Source organism: Nannospalax galili, unplaced genomic scaffold, assembly GCF_000622305.1.
Source record: "Nannospalax galili isolate Female #2095 unplaced genomic scaffold, S.galili_v1.0 scaffold293, whole genome shotgun sequence".
Lineage (NCBI taxonomy): Eukaryota > Metazoa > Chordata > Mammalia > Rodentia > Spalacidae > Nannospalax > Nannospalax galili.
The window spans coordinates 1,451,681-1,462,601 of record NW_008337147.1 but is presented as its reverse complement, the minus strand read 5'-3'; the positions used below and the strand labels follow the sequence as shown (position 1 = coordinate 1,462,601).

Below are 10,921 nucleotides of genomic sequence, written 5' to 3'. Positions count from 1 at the left end.
CAATCTCAAAATATATACTTAAAAATCATCAGAAGAATGAATATAGATGTGTTAGAAGCATTGAATGAAAACCTTAAAGGTAATTTTATTTAAATATGGTGAAAACATTCATACCTATGAGTTCTATATTCACACATATTTAACAAACCATGGATCAAATGCTTAGAAAAAAACCAGAAAGTAAAAACCAATTAATTGACCACCTGCTGAGCACTAAGCTGAAGTCCTGAGAGTGGAGCCGTAGCCCATCATCTCACAAATCTTCAGTTCCTCTCCATTTTGAGGGTTGTCCAACTCCAGATTCCTTTTTGTACTGTGTACTTAGGGCTCTGCCCCATACTGAACATGTATAGCCTCTTTTTTCATTGTTCCTAAATAAAATGGCATAACTACCATGTATATTCCATTAGCATCACATTCAATATTCTAAGTATTCCAAATATTAAAGTGTTAGACAAGGATGTGTTGGAATTATTTGCAAATACCACATTTTACATGTGATATTGAATATGCTCATATTTTGGTATCTGTGAAGGTCATGGAACCAATCTTCCAAAGATATAATAATAAGATTAATGTTTCATAACATGTTTTACACCAAACTTTCAGATATGTAAATCTTTTTCCATAATTTTAGCTATTACTTTTATTTCTTACGATTCTTTATTTCTAATATTACCATATACACTTGTTTCCAGAAATACTATCTGAAAATAGTTGATCACCGTGATTAACTACTCAGAAAAACTAAATTAAATAATGTATGCAGCATGCCAAGCATCTCTCATAAATATGGCATGCCAGCATTGCTATGAGGCTGAAAAGTATAAGCACTACACATTAGTTATCATTCACATCCAAATGGTATATTGTATATTAATTGTTAACTTATAAACTGTACTGTTTTCATAATTTCAAACTAAAGAACATATTCTTAGCAGTCGTTAAGAATTTATGAGATCCAAAAGAACTCGACAAATTTCTATTTTAAGAGAGATTTAAGAGTATGTTAAAGATTGTGCTGAATGAACCTCCTACATGCATTTTTATTAATATCATCTCAAAAGAGAAATAATGCCTTCTTCCTTTGAAGCATGGAGATTTAGCTCACAGCTTCTCTACACACTAATAGGTTAGCATAGCCAATATGATCCTTTGATCAAAATGAAGGAAGGGGTATATTTGGGATTCAGCGATGGTCTACAAAATGAATCAGAGGAAATCCTGAAGGTGCACCAGCTTTATTTCCTGTGACTGTAGACACAATTAGCAAAGCCTGCTGAGAAGTTAGGGTGAAAAAACAACCCATGGATGTTATCACTCACAGTTCCTATGTTGGTTCACTTACTAGCACAGTAAAATGGAATGACATTGATCCAGGGATCAGTAAACTTGCTGGTTTTCCATCTGATAAAATTAAGCAATTTTTCCTTGATCTGGCTTTCTTACATTATTACTATTTGAAATTTTCAAAGATTCCATTAGTGTCACCTTCCTATAGTGCCTCTCCTTTCTCTCCTGTCTTCTTTCTCTGTCATCCCTTCCTTCTTTCCTAAAATCATTTGTTTTAAATAAGTTGTAATCCAAATCTCATGTATCAGTGGGGAACTTTCAAATATTAATATTACCAACAAAAATTCCAGTAGTTCAGATTAAATATCACTTAATTGTGCAATATTACTGTAGTAATGGTGATATATGCGTCCATATATATGCATGCAAGTTTGCAAACATACATGCATATACAGAGTGGATCTGTATACATGTTTTCATATACTTATATAAATAATGAATTTGTATTTATTTTATCTACTACATTAAGTGGCAATTATGAACCACATGTAAGCCTGATTCTATTTTAGCTACAAGGGTCCAAACCTACTTGATTTAGGAAGTATTTGTCCAGTTAAATTAGATCATTTAAAGAAATAAACAATAAAAGACAAATTTTTTTAGTCAATGGCAAGATTGTACCATCCAAGCATTTGTGTTTACACCCATAGTTTAAGTTATTACAGGAGCCACTGTCTAGATGTTCTTGCTTCTTGCAGTTTGTGGGATTTTAAAAATATTTTATTACTTTTATTTTATGTGTATGCGTGTATTGCCTGCGTGTAGGTAAGTGCACCCGTGTCATGCAATGCCCGAGGAGGACAGAAGAGGCTGTTGGTTATAGACAGTTGTTAGCTTTCATGTCAGTGCTGGGATTCGAATCCAGGTCTTCTGCAAGAACAGTCAGTATGCTTAACTGCTGAGCCATCTCTCCAGCCCCGCAGTTTGTGTTTTCATAGTAGGTAGAATCCCACTGAAATGGGCCAACAACCCATGGAAAACAGATGATGCAGAGACCCAAAAGTTCAGTGCCTTTTCACAATAGGCACATATATGTATGTGCCTTTACAAATATATGCATAAAAGGCTGTGTTCATCAACTCTATGTCTCAGTGCCAAAATACTTGAAATACATGACTTACATGGAAAAAAGCTTTACTTTGGCTCACAGCTTCAGAGGTTTCAGCCACTGTCACTTGGCCCTACTGCTTTAAGCCCATGACAGCATCAATATGTTATGGCAGCATCACATGGCAGAGGATGCCTGTTCACCTCATCACAATAGGGAAGAAAGGCTTAGGGCAGAACCCCAGAATTGGGCACACTTGCAGTGACATTTTTTCCTTCCATTATGCTGCCTTTCCTAAAGATCCCACCACCTTCCAACAGAGCTATAAGGACAAACCTTTAACACATGGGCCTTTTAGGGAGACATTCCAGATCTGATCTATAGTAATGCCAAGTTGTTTTTAATATATTAAGATGGAAATAATATGAACTTTTATGTCAATAGACTGGAGTTATGGACAAGTGATTTGTCCTTGAGTAAGAGCTCTAGGATTCCAGTGATCCTTTAGGACTTGATAAAAATTAAAACTGGAAATGAAAGGCCTATGTTTTTAATCTCATTTATAAGACTGCCATGGCTAACATGTTAGTGCAAGACTGTTGCAATGTTGCAGATTGTCACAGAAATAATTTGTTTTTACCAATTTTTTGTAAATAGTATCCTGTACTTCTCTTTTCCTTTTTCTACTTTTGGATTCCCCTACAGTCAAGCATTAGCAGCAGCAAATTTTATTGCAATATGTGCATATCTTCAGTTTGAGTTCTTTAAGGAAGTAATTCTGCCACTTTAAATATGCATGATTTCTCACTAGAAAGTATATTTTGTACAATGAAAAAATAGAATTCTAACTTTCAAAGCAATACTACTGATATATTTCTTTTGTTTTATTTATTATTTTTATTTTATGTGTATGAGTGTATTTCCTGCATGTATGAAAGTGCACCCATGTTGTTCAATGTCTGTAGAGAACAGAAGGCAGCATCAGATCTCCTGGAGTTAAGGATGGTTATTAACTACCCTGTGGGTGTTGGGAGCTGAACCTGGGTTCTCTGCAAGAGTAGTCAGTGCTCTTAACTGCTGAGTCATCTCTCCAGCCTCAATGATACATTTATAAACACAAGTGCCCAAAAGAATTTCTCTGTGGAAACATTAAATCTTGAGTTGAAATAATCTCTTCGATTTTACGTAAGAGCATTTTTGTAAGATCATGTTCTTTAAGGTTCTATAAGTTTAAAATTATATAGACTATCAGGCTTGGTGTGGTAGCACATGCTTTAATCCCAGCACTCAGGAGGCAGAGGCAGCTGGATCTCTGTGAGTTTGAGGTTAGCTTGGTCTACATAGTGAGTTCCAGGTCAGCTGAAGCTACTGGGAGACTCTGTCTCAAAAACATAATAATAAAATAAAATAAAATTATGTGAAATGTTATTTAATCCCTCCTGGATATGTACTTAAATTTTCACATTAATAAACCTCTGCAGTAGCTATATCTAAATTCCTCCAATACTGAATGTCTAAGCCACTCATTGAAATATTTTCTAAAAAACCTTGCAAATGTACACTGTCTCTATAAATACATTATAAATTCTTTGGGGGACACGTATCACAAACAAAAATGATAACTTGGATAGTGCTTGTAACCAAACATTTGTAAAGATATTGGATCATCTGAAACCAAATTTCTAATAATAGTGGATCACTTTGGAAAAGAAAACTCACAAATTTTCTTCTTAAAATTAGTTTTCTCTAAACTAAATTTGCCTTAGTACCCACAAAGCGCTGTGGTATATATTCAGGAGATGAAGAACTCTGGTACCTGTTCCCTTCTTTTAAAAAAAAATCCATAATTTAGTTAGGAAGATAGAAAACTTCATAAAAACTATACTCAAGGTGACATATAATTGTCAAATGAAGACTCAGAAAGAAAATTAAACCTAGTAAGAAAAATATATATCAAGAAGATGTATGTGGAAAGTAGGAATGGGAGTTTTCTTTTATCATAACATAGAATTTCTATACAGGAGATTCTAGTTTTACTGACTAAAGTACTTTACCATCAAGATGGATACAAAATTCTACTTCAACTTAGCACTGAACTTTCAAAAATAAATGATTTTAGAGATAGCAATTCAATAATTTGCTAATCTAATGAATTACTCTACATACAGACACAGTAATTATTCTTATTTTTGTGAATCTCACAGGTGTAGAGCTGTAAATATTTTTATTAAAATGCATAAGTTAATCAAATGTAATACTGATAAGTGAAACCTAGTCACATGGTGTGACATTTTGCCACTTGAAAAGTTCATGTTAGTATAAAATGTACAAGACTATGAAATTTATTTTTGAATATTATATTATTTTTATTTTATATGTATGAGCTTATTGCCTGCAAGTACATAAGTGTACCTGTGTTATACAACGTCCACAGAGGTCAGAAGAGGGGGTCAGGTCCCCTGGAACTGGAGTTAAGGACAGTTGTTAGCCACCATGTGGGGAACCAAACCCTGGTCCTCTGCAAGAAGAGCCAGCGCGCTTAACTACTGAGCCTTCTCTCCAGGTCCAAGATTATGAAATTTAAACTATAAAGATCTATTCTCCTGAATCACTGACAATTATGTGACTTACTGAATGATATTTCCATCTTTTAAATCTATTCTTTCATCAGAATTGTAAACTAAAGGGCTGCAAAATGTAGCAATACCATTTGCCATTGTCCTGAATATCCATATGAAAATTCATGGATCCCAGCTGGCCTTAGGTAAACTGAAAAGTCTAAAAGCTTATTACTTCACAACTTCTCACGTTTATATTTTCCTTTCTGTGATGAAATTCTCCCATCCATTATGATTTGCGTTATTTGTCTTACAAAAGGAAGCTATAACCTATGACCCAGGAAAGAATAAAACTTACTAGATTAGAACTATGAATATCAAATTTAGCAGTAGAGATTTATCATGTAGTCCAATGAGTTTGTAACATTAATGTTTTGATATGCTAGTGGAGCAATAATTTCTTCATGATAACAACCATGTTGCATATTGTTATATAAGTTACATATTACAGTTTTAATAAATAAATAACAATGTCCCTTTCAGTGTCTTCATTTCAATAATTTTTTTGAATGTGAGAAAGAAAAAAAAAAACAGAACAAACAGCAAATGACACTAAAACTAAATGTATCCATGCTGATTTGTCCTTCAGGTAAAAGCTAGTTCCTCTTTTAAGGCAGGGGAAAAAATATGGAACACCTTCTTTTGGAAAATAGGAGGGAGCTCTTCGTTTAAAACAACAGATTTGTACCTAAAAGTAATCTTTCAAGGTAGGAGAATGTGCAATAAAACAGGGTGGAAAACTTAGAAAAGATAAAGTTAGCTCTTGGCTTCCTCCAGAACAGTGAATTGTCTGCCAACCACAGTCTCAGGCCCACCAACCCCTAGTCTCCCATTGCACCTACTCCAAGTGAAGCACAGGGCCTTCCATCACTGAGACAGCATCAGTGCTTCATGCTTGCTGCCCAAGTAGATGGTGAGATCATTTTAAAAGACCTCCATTCAATTTTCCTTTCCCACAGCAGGGGATGTTGGCATCAGTGAATAACTGATATAACCAAAGCTGTTTAGCAACCTAACAAAAATAACAGTCTTGAAAATTTTCGACCGTGTTCACATGGATTAATATTGCTGGACCTTCAGATTTAGGACAGTGATGCATGGGGAAACAAGAAATTGATAGCTTTTTGAACAAAACAGGAAAAAAATAAATGAGTCAAGACAATACTAAGGGAGGCTGGAGAGATGGCTCAGCCATTAAGAGCACTGGCTACTCTTGCAGAGGACCTGGGTTCAGTTCCCAGGACCCACATGAAGGCTAACAATTGTCCATAACTTCAGTTTCAGGGGATCTAACACCTTTTTCTGGTCTCCACAGGTATTGCATAACATGAGTGCACTTATATACATAACATTCAAAACATTCATTAAAAAAAGAAAAAGTTCCTCTTGCTTCTTGCACCTGCTTGAAAATGTGAGTGCTCTGCTTTCTGTTCCTGTGCCAGCCACCTCCTGTCACCATGCCTCCCAGCCATGGTGGACTATAATTTCCCTGGAACCATAAGCTCAAACAAACCCTTCCTTCTATAAGCTCCCTTTGTCATGGTGTTTCTATCACAGCAACAGAAAAATAACTAATACAACAATTGGTACCAGAGAATGGACTGTTTCCTTGTGAAGAACCTAGCCATGTGATGTTTTAGAGGAATACAGAAGCCTTTGGAAGTTTAAGCTAGAAAAAATGTTGATTGCTGCAAGTAGAGCTTAACAAGTCATTCTAGTAGATTCCTGGAAGAAAGCACTGCTGAGAACAATGTAGTTCCAAAGGGAAACAATGACTTAAACAACAATTGGGATATTTTGGCAAAGAGTCTGCTCATAACCAAAAAGCTTGCTGAGGCTAAGTTGAAAAGCAATGGACTAATTTCTCTGGTGGAAGAAATTTCAAAACCCTGTGATGCAGAAATGGTCGGGTGGCTATTAATGATGAATATTATGCAGATCTACACTGTGAAAGAGAAAATGGGGCAGAAAGAAATACAGAATGTACAGTTTGTATTGCAAAAGAGCACTGGGAAGATTAATGTTGGAGTCAAGGCATATGCTAAAGGAGGGGATCCCTTTGATAAGGAAATTAAAATGATTAAAGAGAGGCCTAGAGACTTTCACTTAAACAATGAAGAGAGTGCCTCCAGGGCAAGATCACACCCAGCTAAACCTCCAGCTTGTGAAAGAAAAATACTAAAGAGGAAAGCTTCAAAAGTGGAGGAAGCAGGCTGGGGTCTATCCCAAATATGCAGCCAAATTGACAGTGTCATTCTCCTAGTGTTGACCTTAGAAGCATGGAAGATGCAAGAGGGTCATCAGTTTTTCCTCCGGAGTTTCAAAGAGCCACCAAGAGCAGGTAGCATGCAGTATGGGTACACCTGCATAAAGAAGGCCTTCATAGGCCATTGCATGAAGTTATGAAGGTGAAGCCTAGTTGGCAGTTGAGACCCAAGGAAGATGTTTGTGATGCTGTGAGACATTTGCCAAGCAGAGCTGCATACAGGAAGTGTTACCAGCCCAAGAGAGAGATGTATGATTCACATAGCAAAACTGGAATGGCTAAGCCATCTAAGCCCTTTGGAAGTAAAATCCCAGAAGTTGGATGTGGAACTATTGGATTTTGTATTTGCCCTGATGGTTTTCAGTCTTGTTTTGGTCTAATATTTCTCCACTGTGCCTCTATTCTTCCCTTTTGGAATGGGAATGTTTATTAGGTTCCACTGTATGCTGGGAGTATGTGATTTGTCTTTTGACTTTAAAGGGGCTTAGAGTTAAGAGATTTCCCTGAATCTAAGAAGAGATTTTGAACTATGGACTTTTGAATAGTATTGAGACTGGTAAAAACTATGGGGACTTATATTTATTTAGTCTTTTGTTTTGTTTTGTTTTTTGAGACAGGGTCCCCTTCTAGCCCTAGCTGGTAGGACAAGCTGACTTTGAACTCACAGAGATCCACCTGTCTCAGCCTCCTGAGTGCATCATCACATCCAGAGACTATGGGAACATTTTTCTAAGCTGTAAATATGAAGAATTTTATTTATTTATTTTGCTGACATACTACGAGGCAAAACAAAATTGACCCCATACAAAATAACTTTATAAAATATTATTCATGTAATATTTTATCAGATTTACAGCTGATTATGGGGACTTTTAAGGATAGACTAAATGCATTTTGCATTTTATTTGGTCATGAGCCTATGGGGACCAGGGAGTAGAATGTGGTGGTTTGAATAAGAATGTCCCCCATAGGCTCCAAGTATTTGGACATTTTGTCCCCAGTTGGTAGTTTTGGAGGTCTTAGAAGGTGTGGTCATGCTGGAGGACACACCACTGGGGACTGGCTTATAGAGTTCTCTTGCTTCCTGTGCCTGCCTGAAGATGGAGTGAGTGCTCTTCTATGGGGACCAGGGAGTAGAATGTGGTGGTTTGAATAAGAATGTCCCCCATAGGCTCCAAGTATTTGGACATTTTGTCCCCAGTTGGTAGTTTTGGAGGTCTTAGAAGGTGTGGTCATGCTGGAGGACACACCACTGGGGACTGGCTTAGAGAGTTCTCTTGCTTCCTGTGCCTGCCTGAAGATGGAATGAGTGCTCTGATTTCTGTTCCTTATCCAGCTACCCCCTGCCACCATACCTCCCTGCCATGATGGACTGTAATTCCCCTGGAACCATAAACTCAAATAAAACCTTCCTTCCAAAAGAAAAAAAAAAGGCAATTCTGGATGATTGACAGAATTACTTCTTATAATTTGAGGAGGCACCATGGCCAGACACCAGCCCACTGCTGTTGGGGCCTAACTGAGTATGACATAGGTGAAATGGTGTATGAGGAAGATTCACCTTATCCAAACATCAAAGCAGTTTGGAAGTATTGTCATTATAGCATGGATGTTAATTTGGCAGGTGGATGTTAATTGGGCCATCATAGGCAATGGCAAAAAATTGCACTAGTAATGTTATTCTGATTCTGAGAGATAGAGATGATGATATATTGTGTTAAATAGTTAATCTGAAACCAAATGGTCACTATGGTAGAGATTGACCAGACAATGATTGATGAAAGTAAGAAATATGTTAAAAAAACAATGTGGTGACTTCTAAGACAATCCTAAAGGACACTCTTTTCAAGTTCTCATAGAGACTGTATTCCAGTACTGAAAGGGTGCACTGAAGTAGAGGGACAATTTGTTGCATGATTAATTATATAACAGCTGTCCCACTCACCACATCTCCAAATGAATATTCCACAAAGGAATTTCTCACACTGTTGATTTTTCTGTGAGAGTATTGAAACAAAATGGGAAATATTTTTACATGGAACTATGTCCCTTTTACAGAAGCCCTCTCAGTCTAAAAACAGCTCAAGTACCTGTGTTACCCTGTGGAATTCTCAAAGGACATTGTCTGTATTCCTTCATACTTGGAACTGTGGGTATTTTATAGTGTTTAGAAGAAAGAAAGTTAAGTGTTGAATGTGAGATATGCACATAGCCTTTCTGACCTTCAAAAACTATGCACAACATCAAAGCAAGTCAGACAATTGATTGTGAAAGTCTTCAAGTTTATCTTTCAAGCTATTATTTTTAAATTAACAAATTCAGTGGAAATGTATATATTTTTTAATTTATTATTTTTAGTTTATGTGCATGAGTGTATTGCCTACATGTATGTGAATGCACCCATGTAATGCAATGCCACAGAGGTCAGAAGAGGGCTTCGGATTCCCCTAGAGCTGGAGTTAAGGACGGTTCATAGCCACCATGTTGGTGCTGGGAAACAAACCCGGCTCCTCTGCAAGAGCAGTCAGTGCTCTTAACTGCTCAGCCATCTGTCCGGCCCCGGAAAATGTTATTTTAATGAGCTACACTGTTTATTTTTTGTAAAGTCAACTGCAGAACAATTGGCATGGCAAAGACTGTGAAATACATTGGTTTTTATTATATTGTATTACTGTGTGAGATTTGAGGGCTGTTTAATTTTGGTTTTGTTTCAGTAGATCTTCAATTTGGAAAGTAGAAGAAATGAGCAGCATTGTTTCATTTTGTAGAGAAATTCTTGATGATGTTCATTTCCTCTCACTCTTCCCAAATTGATTACAATAATAAAATTTTGTGCTTACAGTAGAGATTTTAATAACTTAACCAGCAATGCATCAATTCATATCATAGAAGAAAAAAGAGATAAAGTCTAGGGAAATCATGCAATCTGGATTAATTATTTCTCCTAAGAGGAATCCTGGAAATTCATGAGAGAAAATTGTTACAAAAGGCTAAATCTAACCAACGAAGTGAAAGAGTTATACACTGAAAATCTATGATTCTGAAGAAAGAAATTGAAGAAGGCATCAAAAGATGGAGAGACTTCCCATGCTCATGGATTGGTAAGATTAATATTGTGAAAACAGCTACCTACCAAATGAAACCTACAGGTTCAATGTACTCTCCATCAAATTTCCAATGTAATTCTTCACAAAAATTGAAAAAAATAATCTTAAAATTCATATGGAAACCCAAAAAACCTTGGAACAGCCAAAACAATCCTGAACAATAAAAACATGTTAGAGGAATCACATCTCTGATTTCAAGAGCTGTAATAATACAAACAGCATGGTACTGGCATAATAACAGACACATTGATCAACAGAATAAGACTGAGGATCCAGATCAGCAGTGGTGTAGTTGCCGATTATTGGCAAATTTCCAATATATACATTTAAGAAAAGACAACATGTTCAACAAATGGTGCTGGTCAAACTGATAGCTATATGTAGAAGAATTAAAGTAGGTCATTGTATCTCACCCTGCATAAAAGTCAACTCCAAATGAATCAAGAACCTCAACATAAGACCTGATGCCTTGAAGCTGATAGAAAAGAAAGTGGCAATAAACTTGAACTTATAGGTACAGAAAACAGCA

At 36.3% G+C, this 10,921-nt stretch overlaps 1 pseudogene; it reads left to right on the top strand.

The window, feature by feature from the left end:
- Window positions 1-7,305: 7,305 nt before the first annotated feature.
- Window positions 7,306-9,471, top strand: LOC103733439 (annotated as a pseudogene).
- Window positions 9,472-10,921: the final 1,450 nt, after the last annotated feature.